Source organism: Rattus norvegicus, chromosome 14 (genome assembly GCF_036323735.1).
Source record: "Rattus norvegicus strain BN/NHsdMcwi chromosome 14, GRCr8, whole genome shotgun sequence".
NCBI classification, from domain to species: domain Eukaryota; kingdom Metazoa; phylum Chordata; class Mammalia; order Rodentia; family Muridae; genus Rattus; species Rattus norvegicus.
The window spans coordinates 23,380,237-23,397,479 of NC_086032.1; the positions used below are offsets into that span (position 1 = coordinate 23,380,237).

Consider the following 17,243-nt stretch of genomic DNA (forward strand, 5'->3'; position numbering starts at 1 on the left):
ATAGTCTTACTCATGTTCCCAGATTTGGGAAAATAGAACCTATAGTCCTTCAGTGGAGACTTTCAAGGAAATAACTACTTTTATTTGAAATATCTATAATTCCCTTTAAAACCTAAACACTAAATTGGTAGAGACTAGAACCAGTCACCCAGGTGTTCTTTCATTTCCAATGTTACCAAGTGCTTCTTTCAGGCTCCAAGAAATCTCCATCTTTAGAGACTCCAGGCTATGGAAGATAATGGCAAGATATAAGTTTGCAGGGAAACGATAGAACAGCGATTCTGTTTGTCTCATTTTGTTTATGGAGATTACGGGATAATCAAGGATCTCCTAATTCAACTCTATTTGTTCAGCTGCTTTGTGCCTTCTCATAAATATTTAGAATACCCTGCTTTATCTGTTTCTAATCTCATGGATGTCCTAAACAGCAGGAGAACAAGAATAAACAGAAATGAAAAATGCATGGTCCTTTGTATGGTTATCAGTTAAAATGATTTTCAACATTATTGTATTTAGCTTATCCTACAAAACCCTACAAGGAGAAGTATCAGAAAATTATCACAAATATGTGAAAATGATGACTGATAAAGGGTGAACACATCCAAAGTGAATGTGTTAATTAAAAAATATACTTAGAAGTTAATCCACCTTGATCCCTCAATAAGTTACAAAACAAATAAAATTAAACCAATAAGATGGTGTTCATGTTGCACTTTATCGAACTGATGTCAACCATAAGTGTCACGTCTCAGTGTTGAGTCATTCACAGCAGAAAGCCATACCAATAATGGACATTTATTTGAAAATAGAATTTCACCATCAGTTGCTATTGTGTTTGAACTTTGATTTTGGAACTATGAACGCATGAAAACATAGATTAGTTTAATTTTCCATTTATGCAGTACAATTGCAGAAAGTAACAACCCTATCATTTTATGTAATTAAAAAAGGATGCTGGAAAATTAATTCACTGGATCTGATGTTTATTAAATATACAACTGTATTTCCCATTTTGCTTCTGCTATTGTTATCTGATTTTAGAAGTATTAAGTCAAGAAATTCTTCAAAGGAATTGTTTTCTCACAACAAATTATAGCTTGCTTGTCAGTGATGCAGCCAGAGGAGAATATTTAAAATAGTATTATTTTTAATGTAATGCAATAGATATAGATAGATATAGATGATATAGATATAGATATAGATATAGATATAGATATAGATATAGATATAGATATAGATATAGATATAGATATAGATATAGATATAGATAAATATGATGTTTGCTTTTCCCAGGGTCTTTTTTCATTGCTTTGGTTGTATAAGTTCTCTAGGATATCTCATAGAAATATATTTTTAAGGGCTCATAATCCTTCACAAGCAGGGAAATACAAAGGATACCTCTGAAACTCCACCCCTCAACGGGACCATCATGCAGAGACTGTGTGAGCAAACGGGCCTGCGTATGGCAAAGGGAACGCTTTTGAACATCTGTAGTGGAATGTGAGTCGTGCAGACAGTTCAGATACCATTCCAGAAGTCTCTCATTAAACAAGAAATAAAACTGCCATATGACCCACCGCCAACACTCCTGAGCATATAATCTATCGTCTTTGTACCTCACTACAAAAGTATTTGCATGTGCCTGTCTGATCATTTATGCTCTCTTCGCAATAGCTAGCCAGCAGAATCAGTATAGATGCCCTTCGACAGATAACTGGAATGGTACCCAGGTAAAGGAAGAAAATAAAAATTTACAGGAAAAAAAAACCAATGGAAATTAAACCAAACAACCAAACAATCAAACAACCAAACAAACTACAAAGTAGAATAATGAAATCCAGAAATGAAAACACTGCACCTTCTCCTTCATCTGATCCCTGCTTCAAAACTTTTGATTTCTGTTTGGAAATTGGAGAAAACATTGGACCTGCTTTCCAAGGATCTGGGTAGTTTTTATAGTCCTATCATATCAGGACAAAAAATACTTGAATGAACACACACACACACACACACACACACACACACATTAGGCAATTCATTTTATGTTAGGTAACAATCTATAATGAAAATCTATTTTGCTTCCTAGCTTTACTCATATCACCAATTATCTCATCAAAAATAACGTGACATCAATTAGTGTGCATGTATTTTGGTCCAATGTCAGGCACAATGTTTACTTCATGATTATCCTTTTACTTTTTTATTGAAATAGGTTTTTCTCACATAAATAATTTATCCTGATAAGAGTTTCCTCTGTCTCTTCTACTCCCATTTGAACCACAGACCCTCTGTCATCTAGATCAACTCTCACTATGTCTCTTTCAGAAAGACCGGGTCTTTAAGATCTTATAACAAAATATAATATAATATAATATAATATAATATAATATAATATAATATAATATAATATAGTAAAATATAATATGATGACTAACACACAGAAGAAAAATTAATATATCAGAATTTGACAAAACCAAACAGACAGAAGGGAACCCAAGAGAAGGCACAAGAAACACTGGTTTACTAGTTTTCACACTTGACATTGCCATCAAACCACTAAACTGAAAGTGGTAACAGACACACAAAGGTCTGGTGAAAGCTGAACAGGCCCAGCATACTTTCTCAATATCTGGGAGTTCACATGTGCTGTAATCATGTGGATTTGGAGGACCATGGATTTGTTTGTTTGTGATTCTGTTTTTATTGTTTGTTGTTTGGTTTGGTTTGGTTTGTTTGTTTGTTTGTTTTGGTGCCCTTCATCTCTTGTGACTCTTGTGCTAAGGGAAAGGATTTGATGGAGACATCCCATTTATTGGCTTAGTGTCCCAAGGTTTCTCATTTTCCATGTAATATTAGTGTTGGGTCTCTGTGTTTATTCTGATTGGCTGTAGGAGAAAACTTTGCTGAGGATGGGTGAGCAAAGAACTGTTCAAAATACTTGTACTGGCTGGTTTTGTGTCTCAACTTGACACAAGCAGGAGATATCACAGAGAAAGGAGCCTCCCTTGAGGAAGTGCCTCTATGAGATCCAACTGTAAGGCATCTTCTCAATTGTTGTTGATCAAGTATAGAGGGCCTAGTGCATTGTGCGAGGCACTATCCCTGGGCTGGTAGTCTTGGGTTCTACAAGAAAGCAAGCTGAGCAAGCCAGGAAAAGCAAGGCAGTAAGAAACATCCCTGCATGGCCTCTGCATCAGTTCCTGCTTCCCGATCTGTTTGAATTCCAGCCCTGACTTCCTTTGGCGATGAACAGCAATGTGGAACTATAAGCTGGATAAACCCTTTCCTCTCCAACTTGCTTCTTGGTCATGATGTTTGTGCAGGAATAGAAGCCCCGACTAAGACAATACTGTTTTTATTTTCATTTAATGTGATAATTATATTTTTCTGATCTTCAGACTTTCACCAATATATTCTGATCATCCTTAGCCCTAATACTAAAAATACCATATTTCAAAAACTTAACTAGTTGTAAGGAGACAGGAAAATTGAATCCTTATAAATTATTATTACTGTATTTTAAAATGCATTTATTTTGAATAATCAAGATTAAAAAATAAGAGGTCATGAATGTTCCTTCAAATATATGTCTCAGCTTTCTGAAATGACCTGTATAAATGGTTTGCTATGAAATCATGAGTTCCATCCCCATGGCACATGGAAGGATTCTTTTGAAAGGAAAATCCTGATCTTAAGCCAGTAGAATAGCTTGCACAGAGATGTGGAAAAGAAAGAGAGAAAGAGACAGGTGAGGACAGAAATGTTATCTCAGATGTCTATTCTCTGGGCTTTTTAAGTTATTGTGCCCCTGGACAGAGAGATATTGGTAGGCAGCTCAGAAATTCCCATGCACTGCATGTATAATCAGTGTGCAGAAATAGTGTCTTTTACATTGATGAACAGAATCAATTGATTCATATTTTATGACATTATGATATATTATTTACTTTAATTCTATAATTTCTTGTACCTTATGTACCTTGTTTGAGTAATTTTCTCAAGTTACCTTTTAGGGGGGGTTAATATATAATGGCTAATATGGAAAGAATGAAGATTTTTGAGGTTTGGTCAGATTACATATTATTTGATTCTTCAAAATCTGTTGAAAGAGAATCCACTAATCACATTGCATTTCAGTCTACTCAGTCCTGAAGCACATGACAATGTTAATTAAATAGTAAGACATAGAATCCCATATTTATAATAAGAGATTTATATTTCATGAAACCTAGGGAGAAATGATTAAATACTGTCTTTATTAAATGTCATTAGTTAACCAGAAACTGTTTTAGTGGAAAATACAGAAAACATAAACTTCTATTCAAAAAGGCTAAGACACTAAAATGTCCCCCCTTAGAGGATTTTAATGTTTCCATACAGCATCTCTGTTGGATTCACATACTTCACACATGATAGGACAATTCAATATCAGATTAATTAATATAGCAATATAATTATGTTTCTGAAATCATGAAAATATTTTTAAATAACAGGTAGATGCTAGTGTACACATATATAGCTTTCTTTTATATATATTTTCCTGTGAATATGTATATATTATATATACATATATATTTTTACTTATCTATGCATATAAATACACACATACTTATGTGTATATACAAGAAGAAATTTAATAGCATCTAGGTAAGGTATTTGAAATTATATATATTCTCATGTTATGCATATGATGTTACCATTATGCTTTCACACAAAAGCACAAGAAAATAGGCTATGGATGAAAAAGCAAAATTCTAGGAATGTAAAGTTAGTTCAAATTTTGAAAATTAATTCAAATGATTAAAGCACTTGTTAAGTATAGTTAGCATTCTATTTTTATATTTTATATCCTATAATTTCAACTGCTAGCCATTAAATTTATATGAGTCATGAAATACAATAAACTGTTTTTTTATTTTGTGTTAGGATCAGTAAAGTATATTTATATCAATGGAAAATGTTTCCATTGATTTGTTTGGATTTGGGTCATGTGTTAGTTTTGTGTGTAGGATTCCTGACACCATTTTATTTCTCACATGTTTATGGAAAATGTCATATAGGCATATACAAACATACATATATACTATAACATAATAAAAATAAATTCTACAATTCAATCATTATCTTTTCCCAAATGACCATAGAGTCTAAATTCTGTCTCTTGTGTAGCTGCTATTCTGAATTAAACACTTATTTAAAGACTTTGAAATCAATTATAAATATTTGCTCTCATCCATTTCATTCTCCTCTGACCATTGCTGTTCTACAGGGAACAGTGTCATGTAGATTAGGACATAAGCATTATATACTGATCACATACTCAGAATCCAGACTCTTCAAAACCTTCTGCTCTTCTGCAACATCTTCATTTTTATTCTGTTGTTTACTTAGTCAAATATAACTGGGCCAATTGTTATATATTATTGGACTAAATAATTTTATTTTGGCTATTTATAGCTCCATTCCAACCAACATAATACTGTCTTCAAATGTTTTCCAATTTATACCTGGTCCTATACATCTATGCCATATTCATCCCTCTGTTGTTTTAATAAGATCAGAATCTGACTCTGTTCAAATATGATTTTGCCTCTAGGGATAATTATAAAGTCTAGAATGTTATTGAGGACAATTATATCCAGTCCACAATTTGCCATTACATTACATCTATAACTCTATAAAGACTCCTATTTAGAAAACTACAGTACCTCAACTAAAGTAGACCACTAAAAATTTATAGTACCAAAACTTATCATCTATTCATTTTTCTTTTACAAGTGTGTATAAGATTAAGGAAACTTAAAGAATCCATTTTCAGTAGAAAAACAGGGCATCAAGTTGATGGATGGGGTTGCCATCCGCCAGTCAAAAACTCTGATGCAGAATTGTTCCTGTCTTAAAGAACTGCAGGGACAAAAATGGAGAAGAGACTGAGGAAAAGGAGGTTCAGTGAGAAGCCTAAATCGGGACCCATCTCAAAGTGATGCTCCAAGGCCTGACACTATTACTGATGCTATGGTGTGATTACAAACAAGAGCATGGCATTGCTGTTCTTTGAAAGGCCCAACAAGCAGCTGAATGAGAATCTGTTAATTACACCCAAATAATGGACAGAGTTGGGGATCCCTGTGGTTGAATTAGGGAAAGTCTGGAAGAAGTTTAGAAGGGGGGCAATCCCATAGGAAGATCTGGACCCCTAAGAGCTCTCACTGAGCCCCCAACCAGGCAGCATACACTAGCTGATATGAGGCCCCCTGAATGCCTGTTTTGGCCTCAGTGAGAGAAGATGGACCAAACCCTTGAGAAACTTGAGGCCGCAGGGAAAGGGGAGTCCTGTCTCTGTGTGTGGGAGGTGTGGAAGGATGGAGACAGCCTCTTGGAGATAGGAAGAGGAGAAATGGGATGAGGGACTGTTGACAGGTAGGACAGGAGGGGAGTAACAACTAGACTGTAAAAAGTAACTGAAATAAATAAACAAACAAACAAACAAACAAACAAACAAACAAGAAGATTATGTCTCTCTCACCAATCCACAAGCAACCTCTCTGAAAATAGCTTTCTCTAGCAGAGAAAGCACAATTAAACACACATGTACCTGAGTTTATCTGAGTGACCAAGTATAGGTGAATGATTGCATGTATTGGAATATATATATAATTCAACTCACAAATTGGGCTGTTTCTTGAAAATAGATTCATAAAAGCCTCAGAAAGTTAGGCATAATATTTATGATTGCTTTCCTCTAATGTTAAATATTGTTTTCCTCAAATATAACACAGAGCACAGTGGATATTTGTGCTTTGGTCAGGATTGTCTCAATATAACAGGGCACAAAGTCATTGAAGAACAATCGGTTCACCACTTTTTTGTTTTCTTTAACCACGTTTTATTACCTCCCTGACATTTTAGTTTCAATCTCTCCACTCACTTGTGCTCTATGACATTTTCACACTGAAAATAATTCATGGTTCACTTTTCTTTAGAGTAAACCCTTTTCATGCTTGGTAAAGCTCTATGATCTATCTGTCTTTCTATCTATCTATCTATCTATCTATCTATCTATCTATCTATCTATCATCTATCATCTATCTTTTTAAAATCTCTTTCGTATTGGATATTTTTATTTACATTTCAAATGTTATCCCCTTCCCAGGTTTCCCATCCATAACTCCCCTATCCCAGCCCTCCTCCCTCTTCTTCTATGAGCGATTTTCCCCCACCCACCTATCCACCCCTTCCTGCCTCCCTGTCCTGACATTTCCCTATGCTGGGGCAGTGAGCCTTGGCAGGACCAATAGCTCCTCCTTCCACTGGTGCTTAACAAGGCCATCCTCTGCTGTATATGCAGCTGGAGCCACGGGTGGGTCCATGTGTATTCTTTGGGTAGTGGTTTAGTCCCTGGGAACTCTGATTGCTTGGTATTGTTCTTCTTATGGGGTTGCAAGGTCCGTCAGCTCCTTCTATCCTTTCTCTAAATCCTCCAATCAGGACCCGGTTCTCAGTTCAATGGTTGCTTGTGAGCATCTGCCTCTGTATTTGTCATGCTCTGGCAAAGCCTCTCAGGAGACAGCTTTATCAGGCTCCTGTCAGCATGTACTTCTTGGCATCAGCAATATTGTCTGGATTTGGTGGCTGTCTGTATATGGTATGGATCCCCAGGTGGGGCAGTCTGTGGATGGCCTTTCCTTCAGTCTCTGCTCCAAACTTTGTCTCTGTATTTCCTCCCATGAATATTTTTGTTCCCCCTTTCTGAGAAGGACTGAAGCATCTGTAATTTGGTCCCTTTTCTTTAGAGAATAAGTATGTATGCGTTAATGAATTTTATGTCTTTTACTTTTGTTTATGTTTCAGTAGTGGAAAATATTTTTCATTTAATACACTTAATACAAATATTTTCTTAATTAATTAATGCATTTTATTCCCTCATAACTCAATACATACTTGAACATAACTGAACTGAATTCACCAATATTAACCCAATCATTGAAATATTTTATCATGCTCTAGATGATACTTTGAGAAATTTTTAGCAATCTGGTTTTTGTTTTAATTTTTTTATTCACATTTCAAATGTTGTCTCCTGGTCCCCCTTTACAAAGTTCTTCACCCCATTTCCCTCCCTTTGACTCTCAGAAGATGTTCCCATACACATCCACCAATCCCTACCTCTCTTCACCCCCTCTTACCCGGGTATCTCCATCAAGTCTCTACAGGATAAGACACACCCTCTCCCATGGAGGCCAGACAAGGCAGTCGTCTGCTTCATATAGACTGGGTGCTAGGGACCAGCCCATGTGTGCTCTTTGATTGATGGTTTAGTTTCTGCAAGAGCCTCTTGGGGGACAATCCTACTACAATCGTGGATGCAAACATAACACAGCATCATTAATAGTGTCAGGGTTTGGTGCCCTCTCATGGGATAGATTCCAAGTTGGGCAGGTCACCAAATGGCCTTTTCTTCAGTCTCTGATCCATTTCTGTCCCTATATTTCTTTTGTAAAGGAACAATTGGGGAACAAATTTTTTGAAGGTGGGTTGGTGACCCCATCTCTCCATTGGGGGACCTGTCTACCTCTCATGTTTCTTAAACTTTTCTAGAGCTTGCCCTTGCCCCTCTCCCTAATCCCAACCCCAGCAGTTGTAAATTTTTATTCATTCTCCTGACCCTCTGGGCTTCTCTCCCTGTCTCCTTCGACACCTGATCCTGAAATCTCTGTTTTGTAAGTTTAAAATAATATAATGTTGAAGTGGAAATTTCTGGTTGCTTTAACAACTCAGTTACGTTCACATTTTCTTGGAAGCTGTCTTCTGAGAGGGCATATGATATTTTGCTGAAAACAGACACTTGAGATGGTCATGCTGTTCAGCAAGAATGTAAATGGGGTCCCACGTCACAATGAGAGCATGCTCTTGCATTGCTATACTGTGCAATGCTTTGCTTCTTCTCTGGTTTTTGCTGGTCTTCACTGGTCTTTGCTTGTTGGTCTACAAGGGTTTTCACTTTCTAGAGAGAAAGACACCAAAGAACCTCTGGTATTCCAACTGGTTCTGGCCACTTTCCCTGATTCCTGCCAATCTGATAGAGCATTGCTGTTTCTGCTAAATTGGGCTTCCAACTACTGAATCTTGTTTGGTGTTTGCTGTTGAACTGGACTGCTGGTACCCTGACAACAAACAGTGGAATTGCCCCAAAGAACTACTACTAGAAGATCCACGACCCCCTTTTCCTACTTACTAACATTTCTCCCCTTCTTCTGGTCAGCGGGCTAGAATGGAGGTTGAAGTGTTTAAGAACCCTAAATAATGTAGTTTTGAAAAATCTATGGATATGTAATTGTACTAGCCATGCTCACTATCATAACATTTTGAGGTATAAGCAGAAGAAGTATAAAACTTGAGAAATAGTTTAATGTCATCTACTGAAACAAGAAGATGAAGAAATTGAGATGTCTACTAAGAATAAAACTTTTAAAAATAGAATAAAGTAAAAATCAATATTAGTTTTGTCTCATATATATTGAGATAATACTGTATTAGATAGATTGATTTAATGAAGGATATTTATATTTTATTTTCCCCATTTCTTTTAGTTTTGAGATAGAGATTAATGAGTCATAAAATTATCATTTACATGCCAGGCCTTTATATCTCCACATGAAGATAAGAAAATGGTAAGGAAAAAGCAAATCAAAATGGTGATAGCTATATATTCAATAATTATAATGGAGCTGGTACTACTTCCTCCCAAAGCAGATAGAGCTTGGATGTAGAGCTTCCTGAACCCAACCTACTGTTCTCTACTGCCTCAAAACTGATGTGATGTCGGCCATCGATAGTATACATATAGCATATGGAAGTTTGACTGAGGGTAGGGCTTCAGGGTTAGAGATTTCTTTTTTATTCCTCAGACATGGATATAGTTGCATATAATGAATAGCCTCCTATTTACTGCCAGCAATCCAGTACTCCTTCAAGAGCTCCTCTTTTTTTGTTTTTAATAGTTGGCTTATGTATTTACATTTCAAATGTTACTCATTTCCTGGTTCCTCCCTCTCCCATCCCTCCTCCCCCTGCTTTTAGGAGGATGCCTACTCTCCCATCCACCCACCCCCTCCATCCACATCCTTGCATTCCTCTACACTGGGGAAACAAGCCTTCACAGGACCAAGGACTTCTCCTGCTATTGATATCTGACAATGCCATTCTCTGCTACATATGCGTCCGGAGCCATGAGTCCCCATGTGTACTCTTTGGTTGGTGGTTAAGTCTCTGGGAGCTCAGGAAGGTCTGGTTGGTTGACATTGTTCTTCTTCCTGTGGGGTTGCAAACACCTTCAATGCCAACAGCTCTTCTTTTTAACTACATTTCTTCTTCCATATTTCTTATTATTGTTATTATTAGTTATTAATTATTTAATTTTCTCCTTCATAATTATGTCTCTCTTCTATTTGATTATCAAGTCCAATTACTGCTCCTTATACGTGCATTGGTATGGTGTTATTCAATGGAGTATAAGAAAATGCTCAAAGAGGATTTTTAAGGTTATGATTATTTTGAGTTCCCTCTAATTCTGTATGCAACTACTCATTATGATCTTGTAATCACTCTCATTGTTTCACTAATAGGGAATCAGTTTTGTTTGGTTGTTGAAGTCTAAATTGCAAGTGAATAGATATATAAATACAACTAAGTCTATTGAGTGTTGTTCAAATGCATATACTTGTAGAACTGACAACTTGATATTGGAAAATCAATTAGAAATCTCATCCCTGGGCAAGTATTCTCCCTGTCTTAGAAATATTCATCGGTTGCAGTTCTACATGTAGTCTGGCTCTTCAGAAAATTATCCCACCAGGTTGACCGGGTAGTTGGTTTCCATATGTAGCAACATATTGTACACAGCTGCCATTTTATATAAAGATATATTCTTGCAGTAGACAGTCTGGTCCTCTAGATGCTATAATCCTTCTCTACCTCATTTTGTAATGTTCCCTTAAACTTAAATTATAGTAGGTATTCTTCATCTATCAACTAGGGCAGAGCAACTTATGCTCACAGAGTCTGCTCTACAACTTGGCCTGTTGTAGCTTTCTGTAATTGCCTCTATATGCTGCAAAATGAAGATTCTTTAGTGAGTCTTGGAGTTAGAGTGGTCTTTTTGAATAAGAATTAGAATTGTTGTTTAAGCTTATATTAGTTTAGGTAATGTTCTCCTCTAGACTCTATGACAGTTATTTATCTGTGCTCTAAGTGTTCAGAAAACCCAGTTTTAAAATTGAAAGGTGAGAATTTATGAGAAGACCGATTGATTGCCAAGCACCAGAACATTCATATAATAACATTACATAAACTGAGCAGGTTACATTTGGGATATTTACATATAAACAATCACTGTAAAGAAATACACAAAATTGAAGAGGAACTTTAGGGATATATGAGTTTGGAGGAATGGAATGCAAGTGAGGAGTGTAATTCTAGTTTGAAAAAATAAAGAACTTTCAGGGACTAAACCACTACCCAAAGACTATACAGGGACCTACCCAGGGCTCCAACTGCATGTGTAGCAGAGAATAGCCTTGTTGGGGCACAAGTGGAAGGGGAGGCCCTTGGTCCTGCCAAAATTGGACCCCCAGTGCAGGGGAATATGGGGGCGCAGTAAAGGGAATGGATGGGGGAATACCCATATGGGGGATGGGGAAGGGATGGGGGAAACTTATAGACAGGAAACTGGGAAGGGAAATAATCTTTGAAATGTAAGTAAAGAAATATATCTAATAAAAATTAAAAACAGAAAAGAAAAAGAAAAGAAAAATTGAAAATCTGATTTAAATGAAATTTACACAAACCAAGTAAAATTTCCCACAGATTTTATAGAGCTTCCTGAAGTAATTAAGAAGCATCTAGAATATCAAATTTAAGAAGTAGTTGCCTATTTAGACTTTGTCTTCTATATCCATTGCATCTTCAGCTGAAGTCAGAATTCCCCAGAATGTCACAGCAGTATTGGCGCTGAGACAGAATGCATACTTCTGCTTAGTAGCATTGCTGTCAATCAAGGTAAAGGGAAACATTCATCTCTCATAAAACTTTCCACAGAGCTCATCTCATCTCCCTGGGCTTTGCAAGTCTGTTTCTAATGTTCATGCCAGACACAAAGCTCATTATTGCTCACTATGATATAATTTTCAATATAAAAATCAATCTTCCATATAAAGCTGCCAGAGTATTTATTAAGTTTATTGCACTTAAGCAAGATAAAAATAGTATAATCCTTGAGGGAGGGAGTAGAACAAAACCTTCACCTAACCCGTGTTATTTATATAAGAAATGAATGATCCTTAGGTAAGGCAGCATATATGGTAGCTCTCCAGACTCTCCCGTGAGTCACTGTGAATTTTAATAGATACAAACATGATGAATAGTTACAGGTGTCTCTAGCTGCCTGTGAATCCAATTTCCTGTAATCTCTCATTACTTCCTGCCAGGGTATTTCAGAATACAGAAAACAATGATTCATAAAAGACAATATGGAGGTAAAAACGAAACGGAGACAATAGCATTATGATCGTCTCAAGTCTGGTCCATGAGGACTAGAAGTGATACTTGTGAGGCAGTGTAATCTATTGACAGATGTAGAAGAGAACACATAATATCAGTGTGCTCCCTGAAAATACCGTCTCTATCTTTGCATACCCAAATAATAATTAAATTATAGGCAGAAGCAGCTTTTTGTCTCTGACCAGCATGCTACCCTTTCTCCCCCTCTCCCCATTAGTTCACTAGCATGGTATTATGCTGCACATTCTCCATTTTGTTTCCAATCACAGAGTATCTGTGCTTTCATTGTATGCCAAATACATCTCCAGTCCAATGTACACTGACATGTTTTGAGGCTAACTATGCTCTCTTTTCCCAAATCACTGTGAGTGTTTAGCAAAGGGAAAATACCACTAAGGGGAAAAAAGAAAGCACACGGGACAAAACAAGAACCCCAGGATAAAATTGCCAACCGTATGTTTTGTGTCTCTTTTAAATTTAAGAATCTAAAAGAGCCAGTTTTTAATAGCATGAGCCATATCATTCTGTTCGCATACATTTTGAATGACAGATTATGTGTACACTAGATAAAGAGGAAATGGCAACATTTTGTAGAATTTAAATTTCGGTTGTGTTTCAATACAGAGTTATCGTCAGCCCTGGCACCACTCCAGATTTTAGTCTAGCAAACACAGAAATGCCACCAGACCATTGGCAATCATGACAGACCCCAATAAAGGTGAAAGAGAAGGACAAGAACGATACCTACCCTTTGTCTGAGTTCTTCAGAGCATGGCACAGACACGAATCATTGGTTTAATTTGATGTTTTCGGCTAATGATGGAATTAAGAGACCCTTGAGGTAAGAAGATAACAGGCTGCATTTTTACAAGTTCATTGAAAATATTTATTGTAGGATTGAAAGAGAAAATTCACAGTGGGATTGCAGTCGGTAACGCTTCAAAAGTGCATGGCAGAGAACAGACCACAAGTCACTCATGTTTTCTTTTTACAGGAAAACAAAAGAAAAGAAAACCACAGTGATGATATGAACATATTTTATTTTTTAGTTTTATTCACTTTACATCCTGCTCAATGCCCCCTCCTCACCCCCAATCCATCCTTCATCCCCTCTCCCCTTCTCCTCTGAGCTGGTGAACACCTGGGTATCTCCCCAACCATGGCACTTCAACCATGTTGGAGGATATGCCCTTTCTCTCTTACTGAAGCCAGACAGAGCAGCCCAGCTAATAGAATACATTCCAATAACAGGCAAAGGCTGTTCCAGTTGTTCGGGAGTCTCACGAAGACCAAGCTGCACATCTACTACATATGTATGGGGATCCTTAGGTTCAGCCCGTGTGTCTTCTTTGTTGGTGGGTCAGACTCTGATATCCCTAAGGGTCCAGGATAATTGACTATGTTTGTCTTCCTGTGGAGTTCCTAACCCATTCAGGACCTGCAATCCTTCCTCTTATTCTTCTATTAGAGTCTCCAAGTTTAGTCTGCTGTTTGGCTGTGGGTTATCTGTCTGAGTTAGCTGCTTGGTGGAGCCTCTCAAAGGGCAACATGCTCTTGACTACTAGCATAACGGAGTATCATAAATAGTTCTAGGGATTGGTGATTGTCCATGAGATGGGTCTCAACTTGGTCTGGTAATTGGTTGGTCATTCTGTCAGGCTCTGTTCCGTTATCTGACCCTGCATTTCTTATAGACAGGATACATTTTGGGTTGAAAGTTTTGTGGGTGGCTTGATTTCTATCATTCCACTGAGGTTCTGGAAAAAAACATCCTTTTTAATCATTGAAACTGACTCTCATAATGAGAAGGCAAGCCCAAAGAGATTAAAGAAAAAATATAAGAAAAATTTTGTGGATTTACTAGAAAACAAAGATAAAATATTTTAAACTATCTTTAGAGGGAAACATTTTATGGGTAAAATCGCCAAGAAATATAGGATACAAAATTGAAAATGGAGCTAGTGGGCATATAAATTATTTAATCATACAAAGATGAAATATGTATCAGAAATTTCACCACAACAGGAGGATGCCACATCAAGTGACTTGAGCCATGAAGAGAAAGTGAAAGTGTTAATCTCATAGATGGAGCCTGTAGAAGAGTAAAGGCTAGAGGACCAGGAGTACGAAGTGAGGAAAATAGAAAGAGCATAAGGAAGAGAAACAAAACCATAACAGATACAAAGAGAGGACTCTGCAGAAGTCAACTGTATAGTATAACTTCTTACATTTCTGAAAATAGCTAAAATAAGGAGAATTCAAAGTATCCCAATATGAAAATAGCAAATACTTTAAATTACATTCATTGATCATTGCATAGTATATATTATTGAATTAATCTATACTTGATCAATATGAAAAATATTGTTCAAGTATATAGTATTTGATTATGCTATTTATTTAATTTACATATTCAATAAGATATAATATATTTAACACCAACGTGCTTAAAATGTACAGATGATTTATAGGTATTGGAAAAGAAAATCTTTGAACCAATACTGCTTATTTTCTCTTTTTCTACGTTTCTGACCTCCTAATTTAGAGGGAACATTGGGATTGATTACATGATACTACTTCTGGTATATGGGCTTATCCCACTAAATTTTATTGTGGAAAAAAATGGATTGTGAATACTAAATACTTATTTTAGGGTGTTAAAAAGCAACAGGATACAAACCAAAGAATGAACATTTTGAGGATGACCAGATAACTTAGAAATGATCATAATCTCTTTTAGTCTTCATTTCTTCTGAATCATGAAGAGACAGTTAACACTGTTCATGCAGGATGCTTCCATACCGCATTATTTGTTTCAGAGGCCAGCAGGAAGATATGCCCCATGCACACACAATTACTGATAATAAACCCATAAGACATCACTAATCCCAAAGAAACAAAATGAAGTGACATTTAGACTATGAAGTCTTAATTTAGACACCACAATGATTAGAGTGTTTTAATATTATTATAACTGACAAATAGACTCTGTGTCAGACATTTTATTCCTTTTTATTCCAAACTCTTAGTCTGTTAAATTAATCATCCCCTGGGGATACAATAGCATATTTCTAATTTAATCATAGGACATTAATAATGTAATGTTCCAGGGCATTATGCTGTATTCCTTTATTTATGTTCTTTAATCTAATTACCTTGCAGGTTTAAAAGAGTCAAAGGAGGGAAAAAAAGGATATTACCTTGATACATCAAACAATGAAGACAGATATGCAGCATTCAAACCAAACTTTAAACAATGAATGAACACCGAAACTGAAATAACATGTCTTTATGGTGTGTTTGCCCTGAGTCTTTCTGTAGGAAGCCAATTCTATTCTACAGATGTTTACTCCAAATCTCTTATATATCATACACAGAAGAAGCAACTGTAATGGAAAGAATGATCATCTTGGGACTTGTGGCAAATATGAAGGTTGTACAATGAAGTTATTTATTTTGAGGTTTCCAGGCAGAATTCCCCACACCCTTTGTAATCTAAAGACTTCAAGAGGCAAAAACATTTTTTGGGAGTTCATGCTAAAGATGAGGCAGATATCAAACAGACAAAAGGAAGTAAGATGGCTACTATGTCCTGGACTCAGCCTTCTTGGCATTGAGTTGGAATAAAACATCCTCAACACGTCATTTGAGAAACTTACACATAATTTCTAACATAAAACCACGAGTAGAGGTGGCATGATGACACAGTGTGAAAGCACTTGCCGTCAAGCCTGGTGACCTGAGTTTAATCCCCCAGAATACACATGGCGTTTGGAAAACAAAAACAAACTAACAAAAAACCGAAACACTCTAACAAGTGGTCCTCTGACCTTTGAATGCACACTCAAACCCCAAATAAATAGATAAATAAATAGATAAATATAAAGTAAACCACAAATAATAGAATATTTGGTGGAAATCTTCAGATGCCTAAGCAATCAAAATGTATATACACTGTCATCTCCAAGCAGAAAAATCTACATTAAGAGAGCATACATTGCTTTCAAGGAAATGATTTTAAAATTACATAATGTGAACGCTTAAAAAACAAGTTCAGAGTGCTGTATTGCAAGCAGGTTTATTATTTTTAAATATTTAATTAATTTTTCATTTTATATTGTGTGTGAATTTCTTGCCTGCCTGTTTGTGCAGGAACCACATGCATGTACATTACCCACTGAGACCAAAAGAGGGTATCTGATGTCCTGGGACTGGAGTTCTAGACGATTGTGAGCTTTCATGTAGGAGCTGGGAATTGAACACTTGTCTTCTGAAAGAGTGGCCAGTGCCCTTTCGTACAGCGACACCTCTGAAATCCCAAGATTTTCTTTTAGATAAGTAACTTGAATCTGGTAAAAAAAATAATGACTTTAAAAATAAATATTCTTAACAGTGGAACAGGAAGAGACAAAGAACATATTTTTTCATGTCTACAAGTCTGGTTCTTCTTGATCATTGTAAAGGAAATGGATAGGATATAACATTTAGGAAGACAGTTCAAGATAAATAGATCTAGAAGTGATGCATGAAGTTCATTAATGTCTACTGAAATTACCTGAGATCTATTCACACATATACATCTATTCACTAATTATATGTTGACACACGTCTCTGTGAATTGATGTTTCTTTTTTTATTTGTGTGTGTGTATGTGTGTGTGTATGTGTGTGTGTATGTGTGTGTGT

At 36.3% G+C, this 17,243-nt stretch overlaps 1 long non-coding RNA gene across 1 annotated transcript in view; it reads left to right on the top strand.

Annotated features, from left to right (window-relative positions):
• LOC120096527 (uncharacterized) overlaps nucleotides 1-15,837 on the top strand; it is a 34,884-nt gene extending 19,047 nt beyond the window's left edge. Inside the window, exon 3 of the long non-coding RNA XR_005493036.2 lies at nucleotides 15,721-15,837. This is a non-coding gene — a long non-coding RNA (uncharacterized LOC120096527). The remainder of the gene's footprint in view (nucleotides 1-15,720) is intronic.
• The last annotated feature ends 1,406 nt before the right edge of the window (nucleotides 15,838-17,243 follow it).